Genomic DNA, 14,559 nt, shown 5'->3' with positions numbered 1-14,559 from the left:
TTAGATTTTCCCAATTTCACAACTGAGAGTACTACATCCCCAGAAACCCCTCTATCTCAAGGAAATAGGGACCAGTCTCCCAAGACCATCTGATTTTAAGGCTGAGAGGCCCAAGTGTTGGGACCCTCCTCTGTCCTGGGTACACCAGGACAACTGGTCACCATACTTCATGGTCATAGATAACCATCAGTGGAAATGGTACACCTGATTTGAGCTATAGGTGATGGGCCTTGACTGGCTGAGGGAGCAATGCCCAAGTATGTGATTTGCACAACCGAGTGTCTAAGGAGACCTTCCACTGAGACAAGAATGAGGAAGGAAGTCCGTTTGGGAAGTGAACAATCACAAGCTCAGTGTGGATATGCGAGGTTGAAGGATCGGTGTGTGTCTTCCTGATCATGGGGCTTACTAAGTATCTGGAACTCTGGAAAAGCTCCTGGGTAGTCTGGATCTGTAAGGGAGAATCTAGAAAGGAGATAATTACCTGAGAATTATCAAATAGTAGCTGAAGCCTTTGGGAATGATTGAGAAAAACAAAGGAGATTGTGGAGGGGGAAAGGAGTTAATGACTAAGGCTGGAGTAACTTTAACGTTTGAAGATTTAATAAAGGTGGAGAATTAAGAAACAGGCCTGAGGAGATACTGTCAGAAAAGCAGGAGGGAAAAAGAGCAGTTGTCATGGAACAAATGGCTTCCAGGAAAGAACAAAGGAAGGATTGATATTTTGTCCAAAAGGAGCCTCAAAAACCACCACTGACTTTTACAAGGTAGAAGTCATTGTTAAAACTATTTGTACTTTCATAGCCAAAATTATTAATTATACTTTCAAGTATAAGTTAATAATATCAATTCCTGGTGCATATGAACCATTTGGACCCTCAAAAAAGTAACAGGTTGCACCGAGGAAGGAAAAAATTATATATATATATATGGTTTCTACTCAAGGTACTTTGATTGTGCAAGGCATATTAACTGCAAACACTGCAAAAATGCAGTGATTTTTCACAAATATACAGAAAATGCCTCATCTTACAAGAGGTATTACACTAGGGATTTAAAACAACTGTTTCAATAAAGAGTCAGAAGTAAATATTTTAGACTTTGAAACCCAGAAGTCAAAATCAAGGTTATATGCAGGTATTATTATTTAACAAGAGAGAAAATAAATTCTCACAAACGTTATTTGTTTGCTTGTTTGCTTATATGTGAATTAGTTTTCTGAAAACAGGTCTACCACGGGGTGCCTGAATGGTTTAGATGCTTCAGTGTCTGCCTTCAGCTCAGGTCATGATCTCCAGGTCCAGGGCTTGAGCCCCACATTGGGCTCCCAGTTCAGGGAGAAACTGCTTCTCCCTCTCCTTCTGACTGCCACTCCCCCAGCTTGTGCGCTCTCTCTCTCTCTCTCTCTCTCTCTCTCTCTCTCTCAAGTGAATAAATAAAATCTTAGCAAAAAAACAACAAAAAACAAAAAACAAGTCTACTAGTAAAAAGAATGATTTGGGGATAGAAGGAAGTTAACTTAACTGAGGTTCAAAGCTAAGGTTCCAGAAGCAATGCTGCCACTTTCCCTGCAGTGTGAAGAAAACAGATGTGAAACCAGGTCTTGCCTACCAAGGCTTTGGAACCTGGGGGCTGCCAGATATCCAAATGTCAAATCCAGCTTTGTTGGCCATCCTGTCTGACACGTTGGACCCATGCCAACATTGACATTACAAATAATGAAAAGGTTGTTAAACTTCTCAACCCAATAAAGACAAAGAAAATCAAGTGTGAAATAAAAATTTTGAAGAATTTATGAGGCGATCCCAACATCACCTCACTGGCAGGCATTGTGAAAGATTCTGTATCACGAAGCCCACTTCAGTTTTTGAACACATGAATAACACAGACTTCAAGCAATTGTACCACTGTTAACAGACAATGATACTTGGTTTACGTGTATGAGATCCTGAAGGCCCCGGAGTATTGTCACAGCATAGGACAATACTTCATGGGAAGTGAAGCTCCTTCATGTCATGACTGGTCATGAGCACAGAAAGCTATGGCTAACAGACTCTGGATTGGCTGAGTTTTACCATCCTGCTCAAGAATATAACATCCAAACTGTTTTCTGATACTTCAGAGGTCTTGAGCTACTGTAGACTATCAGATGTATGATTCTACAGAGGTTGGATAGGTAGAGCTTGGGTTGTATGTGGCAAGCATGATCTTCTGGAAGGAGCCATTTTTCCACTGACATAAAATTACATTCAGTCAGTGAAGATAGCCTAGGTTCTGGGGTCAGAAGATTATATATGTCATATGACTACACTGACAAATATAACATGGAATTAGACCCACCTTTCAATGATATCCTGGGCAGATGCTCCTGTAAGCAATGGGAACAGTTTGACCACAATGCAAACCAGCAGCTTGTCAGCCCTGAGGTCTTCGATTTTCTGGGCAGGCTTTGGCAATCTGCCTTCAGTCACCGCTTACCACAAGACAGGCCATAGATCACTCCTATCTCCATGCTGTTGTGAAGGACCAGGCTTGAATGGGCTCATCTAGCATATGAATGGGCTCGTCTACAATGGATGGGTGCAGTACATCTGTCAGCAGTGCCAATGTGACATCATGGATTTCTTTAGTGCCAGCTGCTTCACCCCCTCGGGCCTCTAGTGTGCTCACCAGTGACTATGGCTGCCAATCCCCCTGGAATGCCTACTCCTGGCACTCATGCCCGGCAGGAATGGCGCCCTCTAGCTCCTGATCCCTAAACAGAGGTAGAGAGCCCATTCTTTCTCCATGCAGCTTTTGCCTTGTAGGGAGGGATGAAATACTTCAAAAGCACCTTATAGGGGAAAGGATAAAAAATGAGTGGGAAAAATTAGAGAGGGTGACAAAACGTGAGAGACTCCTAACTCTGGGAAACAATCAAGAGATGGTGGAAGGGGAAGTGGGTGGGGGGATGGGGTGACTGGGTGATGGGCACTGAGGTGGCACATGATGGGATGAGCACTGGGTATTATACTGTATGTTGGCAAATCAAACTCCAATAAAAAAATATACATATAAAAAAAATTTAGGGACAGCCTGGGTGGCTCAGCGGTTTAGCGCCGCCTTTAGCCCAGGGTGTGATCCTGGAGTCCCAGGATCAAGTCCCACATCGGGCTCCCTGCATGGAGCTTGCTTCTCCCTCTGCCTGTTGTCTATGCCTCTCTCCCTCTGTGTGTCTCTCATGAATAAATAAATAAAATCTTTAAAAAAAATTTTTATAAAGATGTATAAAATTAACAATAGGCCAATAATTAATTGCTGCAGAAAGGCCATTGGCAGAGAAAAAGAATATTCATTAATTTTATTGGTAAAAAGACACATTTTAAAATCTGGTTTAAAAAGTTGAAATCTAAAGACTTTTGATGAAGATTAAAATGTCACAAAATTAATTCATTAAACAAATTAAAATAATTTAAAATTTTAATCCAAATTGATTTAATGCTCCCAATAAAGAAAAACTAGTACATTGTTTTATGATTTAGGGTTTAAAAAAAGCACCAAGTCTGAGCCATTGCTTGTGGACTTATAGTAGTTCAGATCATTTTTAAAAATTACAAAGGCTTATTTTTTTCTTAACTCAAACTTTTTATAACTCAAGGATCCTCTGAAAAATGACCTACCATTTGAATACTTCATAGACAAATTTTTTTTCTTCCTTTTAAATTCAATTCCTCATCACTAAAGGACAAAGATAAATCAGCCTCAGTTTCCATGACTGCATTTGGGTGGAGATTACTTCCCACATTCACCATTGTGCCCCCATCATCCCATATTTAGGGTGGTTTGTTTCTCATGCTCTTCTCTGGAAACTACAAAAATGCAGCATCTTCAAGAGAGATGGGAAGAAAGGAGGAAGGAAGGACCCAACCAGCAAGAGCAGTGTACTGCTAGCCACTTACTATCACTGTCCTCCAAAGGTGCTTTGGTGGGGTTGTCCTGATGAATCTATCGGGAATAAACCTTCATTCATTTCACCAAGCTGTCAAAAATCTACCCAAAGAGTAGACAGGACCTGAAAACTTCTGTTCAGTAGTAGGAATCATGTCTTATTGATCCATTCGCTAAATCCAACTCACTTATAATTTCAGTTTCAATTTACTTAAAAAATTTAATACCTTCCCTCTCAGGCTCCTTGCCTTGGTCCTATCCACTTTCATCTCCCATATATACAGCTGGTAAGAGGGGGGAAGGCAAAATCTTTTTCAGTTTTGTCTGATTTAGCTATTTTGAATTGTTACTGGGCATAGCATAATTCTTTTTACAAAAGAAACAAATTACAAAAGAGACATTGTCTATGTAGGCTTCAAGTTAGTAATGCTTTAAGATCTAATAGAAGATGTGGCAACTCTGAAGTTCATTTTAAGCTTCTTGCCTTCTTTTCCTCCTATCCTCCCCTTCCCTCACAGCCATCCAGTGGCAAGTCCTGCCCCCTGGTCCTGTAAATGCATCTGACAGGTAGGAGCAGAGCCGCTACATCCAGTGAATGGGAAATGGTAGCCCCTTGCTGTGCTACAGGGAGGCAGGGCTGTGAGAAGAGAGTTTTTAGTTTTCCCCTATGCATGAAAGTCCTTCATATGTGAAATTTCCGTGTTGGAATTCCTTGGTGTAAAAACAGGTTTGATTTTATTACCAAGAAGAGGTGTAAAATCCCCATATAAAGGTTTCACGAGGTGGGTGTCTCACACTCAACATCTGAAGAGCCTGTGGTCCTGTTTTGTGGAGGCCCCCTGCAACACCCATATTTACACAATTCTGGCTCCACCCGCAGTACCAGGAAGGGCTAACGCGCCTTTAAAATCACCACAGCCAAAATATCTCTAGGGATTAAGTATCCTTCACTGTTTTACTTTGTGTCTCAGCAGTGCCAGGAATTGAGGATGGAATAGTCGCCAGTTCTTGTGTGTTTGTGTGTGTACAATGGATTTTCCATTGTAATTCAACAACCTAAGTTTATCAGGTACTTTACTGAGTGAAGCCTAGCTTTCTAAGTACAATATCATAACAGTCAGCTCTGTATTTTCTGCCATGATGTGATTAACAGAGCTGCTGGTAGGAACTAGGAGAAATTCTTCCAACGTATTTGAAGGCCTGAAGTCTTAGATCCTTTCCCCTCCCTACCTTTATAAATGTGAATTATATTACAGGTTACTGGTTTAACAACCCTTCTTAGCTCTAAAAACTTTATCAAGGTGGTAGCTTGAGTAAATATAATGGTAAACTTTACAAGAAGCTAAAGCCTCATTTTAAATTCCTTCTCAGGGATCCCTGGGTGGCGCAGCGGTTTGGCGCCTGCCTTTGGCCCAGGGCGCGATCCTGGAGACCCGGGATCGAATCCCACGTCGGGCTCCTGGTGCATGGAGCCTGCTTGTGTCTCTGCCTCTCTCTCTCTCTCTCACTGTGTGCCTATCATAAAAAACAAAAAGAACCTGGTTTCAAATAAATAAATAAATAAATAAATAAATAAATAAATAAATTCCTTCTCAACCAAAGGGAAACCATTCAGACTGTGTGGCAAGATGATTTTCTTCCTTTTGGCCCCTTATGGTGGATATTTCCTGGTCTCAACCTGTTTATGTCCTAGAATGCTGTGGTAGCTACCATGTTGAATTGTGCATAAGCTAAAAGCAAGGGATGTGCCAGAAATGCAATATGTGATTACCTTTGCACTGGATTGGAATTTGAATGAGACACTTGGGGTTAATGGAGTCTTTCTTTTGAGGTGGGAAGGAAGGAGAGTCAATCAAGACTTCACAACCCACCTTTGTAGCTCAGAGAATCTAGGTGTGGCTGAGGCTGATATGGAGTGTTTTGGAAGCTGGATATCCTGACCTTGCAAGAAATTGAAGGTGAATGCAGAGGACTCTGACATGCCACTCAAGAGCCTTTTAAAACATGTATGTAGAGGGTTTTTAAATATTACTTAAGAAGTCACTCAAGAAGCATGAAAAAAAAATAAGACCCAACTCCCAGCTGGGTGAATGCCAGGGGAGGGGTGAGGGCTGGGGCAAGGTTTTATAGAATAACAACTTTTAAAAATAAATAAATAAATTCTAGTCAGTTAACGTACAATGCAATATTGGTTTCTGGAGTAGAATTTAGTGATCCATCACTTATATAGAACACCCAGCACCCATCATAACAAGTGCCCCTCTTAATACGGATCGCCCATCTATTCCATCCCTTACCCACCTCCCTCCATCAACCCTCAGTTTGTTCTCTATCATTATGAGTCTCTTATGGTTTTCTTTCCTCTCTCCTTTCCACCCTCCCTCACAGACGTTCATCTACTTTCTATAATTCCACATATGAGTGAGATCATATGGTGTTTGTCTTATAGAGTAACAACGTCTGTGTTCTTGTAAACTATCTCATCGGTATCCCTTGTATTGGCACACTATTTCTCAGCTCTACCCTGTGTATGCCGTGATTAGATGGTAGGAAGTGGAATGCCAATATAAAACAGCTGTTTTGGCTTAAAGGTTACTCTAAAAGATTTTTAAAGTATTTTTTAACTTTGAAGTGGTCTTTTTTTTTTTAAGTATGAAATCAGAAGTTCCCCCTCCCCTGCCTGATTTATTAGTTGAGAGATCCCTTGAGCTTATGCAGAAGAGTACGAATGTGAATGTGTGAGGGCCCCAAGTGTAAAATGTCCACATTTAGACTAGTATAGTCAAGACTGCTTTATGAGAAGATGAAAATTTCATCTACAATATGACTCGGAAAGCCTTGGACTCCAGCTCACAAGTATCTTCCCCAATACCTATGCTGGCAGAAACTTCTACATTTTACGTCCTTCTTTAAGGGTCCCTTAAAACCGTTCTTATGCTCAACCTATTTAACATTAGATTCATTAATTTATTATGTTAATGTATAATTACATTGATTTATTACATTAAATTGTTATTTATAATTCATCAATTCATTAAACATTAATATCCTGGATCTAGGAAGGATAACTTAACTAATCACTATCTTATTGTTGACTCTTCCATGCCTGAGACTAGAGCACTAACGTCTCAAAACCCATGGGGTACTAACAAGACTGCAGAATTTGGGGCTAGGAAACTTAAACTGTAGGCCTTCAGCACCAGGGCATCTGCTAAGGAGGCATTCACCCCTCTCCACCCTCAGGTCTGTTCCAGTGCTTATAGGTTCTCATGCTAGTAAGAGTCAATTGACTAGCTGTAGACAGAAAGGTATAGGGTTTTAGACTTTGCCAGCCTAAAGGAGGTGATCCTTGGCAGGACAATCTTGTGGTTGAAGGTATACCCCTAAAGAAACTGGGTGTTTAGGGAGTGTTTCTTCTATATTTGAAAGTCCAAAATGAAAGGGGGAAATGGATGACCAACTGTGTCCAGAGACTTGACTAGTGGTCTCCCCATATTGGATTGAATCTGCTCACCAAAGTGGCCCAGACAGATCATAGAGACACTAGGGGCAGTGTTGTGTGAACCACTAGAGAAGCCCCTGGGGGTTTCTCCCCTTATCCTTACTACTTTTCCCTTCTACTTATGTTGAATTTAATTTGCTCTTCTCCTAGATTAAGATCTTTTATTTTAAACATTTTCTTTCTGTTTTAATCATTTAAAAATATAAATTTCAAGTTTTGATATGGTTGAGTTTTAATTTTCAATACAAAATATGTTCCTAATTTCTCTTGTGATTTCTTCCTTGGACCATAGATTACTTAAAGGCATGTTACTTGACTATCAAGTATTTGTAATTTTCCAGGTATCTTTTTGCTACTGTGTTTATTTTAATTTTGCTATGAGCAGAGAACAAGTCCTATATGATCTCAATCCTTTTAAATTTATCTAGTTGTGCTTTATGTCCTAGCATAATAATGTATCTTCGTAAACTAGAAAAAATATAGTGTTGGATAATTTTCAGTTAGGTCAAGGTGGTAGGTAGTTCAGATTCTCAGATTCTTTACTGAATTTGTTGTCTACATGTTACACTCATTACAGAGAACAGGGTACAAAAAATTCTTCCACTGTGTATTTGAATTTGTCTATTTCTCTTCTTAGACCTAACAATGCTTTCTTCATGCCTGTTTGCATATGTTATTAAGTGCTTACACATTTAGGAATTTTTTACTTTTTTTACTATTTGATTCTTTATAATAATGAAGTATCTATCTCTGGAAATTTTTCTTGTTTTGAATTTTAATTTGTCTTATAGAAAAATCAGTCTAAAACTTTTATGGTTGGTTTTTGCATGGTATTTTTTCTATCCTTTCACTCCTAACAATCTGTGTCTTTTTATTTAAAGTATATATATTTTCAAATAGCATTTGTCTCACTTTTTTATCCAGTCTGATAATCACTGCTTTTAAAATAGTGTATTTAGTCCATTTTTATTCACTGTGATATTTATATGCCTTTATATGTTTTAAGTCTACCATTTTTCTTTTTAATTTGCTTTATATTTATTGTTTTCTCTTTTCTCTGCCTACTTTTGGCAAACTTTTTAAAGATTTCTTTATTTTTTAGAGAGAGAGAGAGAGAGAGAGAAAGCAGAGAGAGGGGCAGAGGCAGAGAGAGAGAGAGAATCCTCAAGCAAACTCCCCACTGACCATGGAGCCTCACACAGGGATTGATCCCAGGACCTCAAGATCATTACCTGAGCCAAAATCAAGAGCTGTGGACGGCCACGGACTAGCTAGAGTTACTAAACCAAACCAACTCGGACTTGCATCCCTCATTCACTCAAAAGGCTAGGGAGCCTGACACTTGAGAAAGGGCTTGAGCAATGGTTTTCAGAATTTGCTTTTATGTGATCACCCACATAATGCAATAGATACAATTTATTCTGGCCTGGTCATAAACTTAAATAAGGGTCTGTGCTGTCCTTGCTGGTCTGTTAACCATATATAATGTTCCTTCGAGGTATATACACCTGGAGCAACAAGCTTATATATTAACCAGAACCCTAAATCTTCTGGCGCCTGTGGGTCTGTCTTGCATGCTGATAAAGGGAAAGCTTGGAGGGATTCACAAATATGCTAAGTATGGACACTTCCTTATCTTTGTTTTGCTTATGCTATATAATGCTGTAGAACCTTGAATAAAGCTGACACTGCTTGGACATCATCCACTGTGTCCCTCCTGTCCCCATCTCTTTACTTTTCTTTTATTTTCCTCATCCCCTTACCCTCCGGACCCTGATTGTGTTGCCGCAGAGCGCCCAACAAGGAGCTGGCCATTGAACTGAGGGAGTCATCCAGGCACCACTGAAACAATTTTTAATATTTCACTTTATGACATCTGTTGACCTTTAAGCTACACTTTTTGCTTCATATTTATAGATTGTTTTAGAGATTATAGCATGCATATTTATTTCAATTCACCTTTAATTCATATTATTGCTGTAATTTAAAAATCTTACAGCAGTGCACTTTCATTTACCTCTCATATAGGAGTTTCATGTCTACCTACATTATAAACTCCAGAATAGAGTGTCTAATATTTGCTTTAAACAGCTTTCCTTTAAGACAGCTAGAAATAATAATTTAAAAAAAGGACAGAAATAAGGAAAAGGACTATTTTGTATTTGCTTACATAGTTATCATTTCTAGTGCTCTTTGCTTCCTTCTGTAGACACAAGTTTCAATTTGCTGCAATTTGCCTTAGCTTTAGCGAACTTCTTTTTGGATTTCTTGTAGTGGGTTTCCCAAAGACAAATGATTTCAGCCTTTATGTATCTGAGATGTTCTTATTTTTCCTTCAGTTTTATAGGTCATTTTTGCAAAATAGAGAATTCAAGGTTAATATTGCTATTTAAAAGGAGTCATTCTACTGTCCTTCTGATTGTTCTGTTTCTGATGAATGTTTAGCAGTTATTTTTATTATTGTTCCCCTGTATCAAATATGGCAAATGTGGTTTTTTTTTCTGACTGCTTTTAAGATTTCCTTTTGTCTGTTTACATCAGTCCAAAATATTGTGGTTTGTTTGTGTTTTCCTGCTTTTAAACTTACAGGTTTATGTTTTTCATTAAATCTGGACTCTTCTCAATCATTGTTTCTGTAAATATTTTTTTCTACCTCAACTTCTCTCTCCTTTCTTTCTGGCACTCCAGTCACAAATATGTTAGACCATGTCCCATTGATTTTTTCTAGTTATTTTTCTCTCTCTGCTTCAGTTTTTGTTACCCCATCTCAAATCCCACTAATCTGGCTTCTGTACTTATCTAATCTGTCATTAAGCCTATCAGAAAAAAATTTTCAATTCAGATATTGTGTTTTGCTGATGCAGAATTTTTATTGGTTCTTTTTCTAAATGTGAATTTCTATGCTGAGTCTTCATCTGTCATTTTTTTATCCCCCTTTCCCTTAAACCTTGAATACATTGATAATTGCTTTAAATTTTAAATTATTTATTTACTTAATTTTTTTTAGACATAGAGAACAGAGGTGTGAGGAGGGGCAGAGGAGAGGGAGAGAATCTTAAGCAGGCTGCATGCCCAGTGTGAAGCCCAATATGGGGCTCAATCTCACAACCCCAAGATCATGAACTGAGCTGAAATTAAGTCAGATGCTTAACCTACTGAGCCACCCAGGCTCAGTACTGTTTAGAAGCCCTTACTTTATAATTCCAACATCTCTTGGTATAGTCATTTTCTATGGCTTTCTGAAAATCGTAAATTTTATGTTGCAGAGAGTTTATGTTAGCTTCCTTATGATAATATTTAAATTTGTTTTACTCATTTATTGGCTAATCAGCTTCATTCTATTATATTCTATCGTGCTAATTTTTAGACTGGTCGAGAGCATCCTTTACTCTGTGACTAGTATAGCCCTGTGTTCTGGCCTTGTTGTGCTCTCAAATGGATGCCTGTGGCATTCACTATGGCAAGACAGCTCTCCAGCATCTGCCAGCATTGTGTGACCCTGACAGCCCTAGTAGTTCTTCCCTGCTGGACTTTAGGGAGTCTTATTCCATGTATGTAGTGCTGGTATTTGGGTAAAAATTCAAGGAAACTCCTATACAGAACTCGTCTTCTGGACACCTTCTATTATGTCATGTTCCTTATGTTCCTAGGCACCTCAGTGACCCTGAACTTTATTCTGTGCTTCCTCCACCCAGTATTCCCACTAGACTCTGGGCTTGAATGCCCTATGGCATGGCTTGAAAAGCACCCCCAGTAAGAAAGCCAAGGACATGTGAAACTTGTCTCATGACATTCCCCTCTCCTAAGGATCCCAGCCCTATGCTGTCTTTCCTCCAGTGCCTGAATATGGCTGTTTTCTCCTGGTTTGTAGTGGGAAGATAAGTCTGAAATCTATTACTGCCTCATGGTTCAAACCAGAAGCACTCACATTTTTTTTTAATATAAGGAAAATAAACTTATAAATATTCATTGAATGAATTGAGAAATATGATGGTATCAACACTTTATAACGAATATGTCTTCTTAAGGGTTTTAGAAATTTGGGATTAAATTCCTAGCTCTGTGCCTTCAAATAATTATTTAGTCAGTCTAAACCTCAACTTACATATTTGTAAATTAAGGAGGGAGTATTGGATTATCTGTAAAGTGTTTCCTAGATATATCTTCATATTCTGTGGCACAAAGATAAAATTATGAATTTTTCAGTTTCAAAGAAATCCAAAAGTCATCCCCTTTATCTTAGCTCTGATTATAGTTTATAAATGCTTTGATTGGAGAAGTAAGATGAGGGGAGAAAAACTGAATGCTTAACGTACTATCAAATTATTTTTTATATGCTGTGTCTAATGCTTTGCACAATAGGCATTTAAATTTCCCATAAGAATACATGTAATATATCAAATAACTCAGTAAATGGTGCCATCAAGAAATCATTCCTTCCAAGTGAAACTATGTTTGTATATTAATTCTAAGAATGTGTTGAATAATAGTTGCCAATTTAATCATTTAGACTCCCTTCTTTATTGTAGACTGTTTGGGTTTAGTGACCAGACTTAAATAAAATTGGAATAGTTGGTGCAATTTGAAGATTGAAGATTCACATCCTTTACTTTCATTTATACATGTGTTCTACAAATACTCATAGAGAACGTATTATGTGCCAAGAACTGTACTAGCCTCTGGAGGCAAAATAAGAGGCAAAATAAACTTGATTCCTTCTATCACAATTTAGAGTCCAGTGGATAAAATAGCATGAATCAGATAATCAGAAATAAATGTAATGTTTCAACTGTGAAATGCTCTGTTAAAGAGAAGAATGTGGTTCAATAAGAGGTTATAATGTGGATTTTAGTTAGGGGGAAAACAGCATGCCAGAAAGAAGCAGCAGCCTGTATTAAGCCCATTAGTGAGAGGAAGTTGAGCAAATCTGAGGGCATAAAAGAAAGCAGTATGGCAGAAGCAATGAGAGTAAGGGGAGTTAAGTGCAAAATAAGGCTAGAGGAATAGTTAAGGGCCAGGTTATTTATTTTGGTAGGACATGTTAAGATGTTTGTCTTTTTTCCTAAAAATAATAGGACACATGGAACATTCTCCAGATTAGATCATATATTAGGGCACAAAATAAGCCTTGACAAATATAAAAATCTTGAAATCATCCAAAATAGCTTCTCTAGCAATAATAAAATGAAAATAGAAATCAATCCAGGAACACTGAAAAATTTATAAATACATGAAAATTAATAATTATTAATAGTCCTTTAATAATTCACCAATGAATCAAAAAAAGAAATCACAGGGAAATTTAGAGCCATAAACACCTATGTTTAAAAAGAAGAAAGGCCTCAAATTGATTATCTAACTGTACACCTTCAGGAACTAGAAAAAGAAGAACAAATTAAAACCAAGGCCAGCAAAAAGAAGGAAATAATAAAAGATCAGAGATAAATGAAATAGACAATACCAAAAAAAAATAGAGAAAAACTAAGTTGTTATTTTAAAAGATCAATAAAGTTGACAAGCACTTAGCTCTACTAAGTGGGAAAAAAACACAGAAGAGTAAACTGAATAAGATCAGAAATGAAAGAGAAAGCTTTACTACCAATCTTGCACAAATAGAAGTATAAAAAATTATAAGAGAATATTATAAATAGTTGTTTACCAACACAGATAACTGGACAAATTCCCAGAAACACACAAACTACATAAACAGACTCAAGAAAAAAAAACAGACAATCCAAATAACCTATTACCAGAACAGAGATGGAATTGGTAATCAAAAACCTCCCAAGAAAGAAAAGCTCAAGAATAGATGCCTTCCCTGAAGAAATCAACTGATCATTTAATGAAGAAATACTATTGGGTCTTCTCAAACTCTTCTAAAACACAGAAGAGAGAACTCTTCCTAACTCATTCCTTAAGGACAGCATTATCTTAATACCTAAGTCAGACAAAGACAACATAAGAAAAGAAAACTACAGATCAAATCCCTTAAAAATAATGATGTAAAAATCCTCACATACTAGCAAAGCAAATCCAGCAGTATATTAAAAACATTAATAGCACAACTATCTTAGCTCAGACTGCTATAACAAAATACCATAAACTTCTCATAGTTCTGGAGGTTGGAAGTGTGAGATCTGGGTGCCATCAGGGTCAGGTTCTTGGTGAGGCCCTGCTTCCTGGTTTGCACATGGCCAGCTGTCATTGTACCCTCACATAGAGGAGAGCAGAATGAGATAAAAAGCCAGTTCCCTGGTGTCCTTCATAAGGACACTAATCTCATTCATGAGGGCTCACCCTCGTGATCTAATTGCCTCCCAAAAGCCTTGCCTCCAAATACCAACACACTGAGATTAGTGTCTCAACAGGTGAATTGGGGGTGAGAGGGAATACAAACATTCAAGGACACTGCAAAGACCAAATAGGACTTATTTCATGAGCACATCTATAGAATCAATGTTTTAAATAGAATTATCCCAATTGAGGCATAAAAGGAATTTGGTGAAATCCAACAATCTTTTATGAAAAAATACACTTAACAAACTGAAAACAGAATTTTCCTCCATCTGGTAAAGAACATTAATGAAAAATCCACAACTAACTTCATGATCAATGGTGAAAGCCTGAAAGCCTTCACCCTAAGATCAGGAACAAGACAAGAATGTTTGCTTTTGCCAGGGTTATTAGTCAAGAAAAAAATTAAAGGCATCCAAATTTCAAAGGAAAAAGTAAAAGTATCCTTATTTGCAGATGTCATGAGCTTAAAGCTGGAATAAAAATGCACAGAGACTGTTAGAGCTAATAAATAAATTAAGCCAGGTTATAGCATGCAAAAGTCAGCTGCATTTCTAAACACCGGTAATGAACAATCTAAAAATGAAATTAAGAAAACAATTGCATTTACAACAGCATTCAAAAGAATAAAATGTCTAGGAATAAATTTAACCAAGGAAGTAGATGACTTGTCCACTGAAAACTCTAAAGCACTGATAAAATAAAGAAAACTTAAATAATGTAAATGCATCTGGTGTTTGTGGTTGGAAGATAATCTTGTTAAAATCACAATACTACCCTAAGGAATTTACAGATTCAATTAAAATTCCAATGGACCTTTTGTAGAAACAAAAAAC

General features: G+C 37.7%; 1 pseudogene; it reads left to right on the top strand.

The window, feature by feature from the left end:
* Positions 1-249: 249 nt before the first annotated feature.
* LOC112675234 (casein kinase II subunit alpha-like) lies at positions 250-5,938 on the top strand (annotated as a pseudogene).
* The last annotated feature ends 8,621 nt before the right edge of the window (positions 5,939-14,559 follow it).

Source organism: Canis lupus, chromosome 10, assembly GCF_003254725.2.
Source record: "Canis lupus dingo isolate Sandy chromosome 10, ASM325472v2, whole genome shotgun sequence".
Lineage (NCBI taxonomy): Eukaryota > Metazoa > Chordata > Mammalia > Carnivora > Canidae > Canis > Canis lupus.
This window is presented reverse-complemented; position numbering and strand designations above follow the sequence as displayed.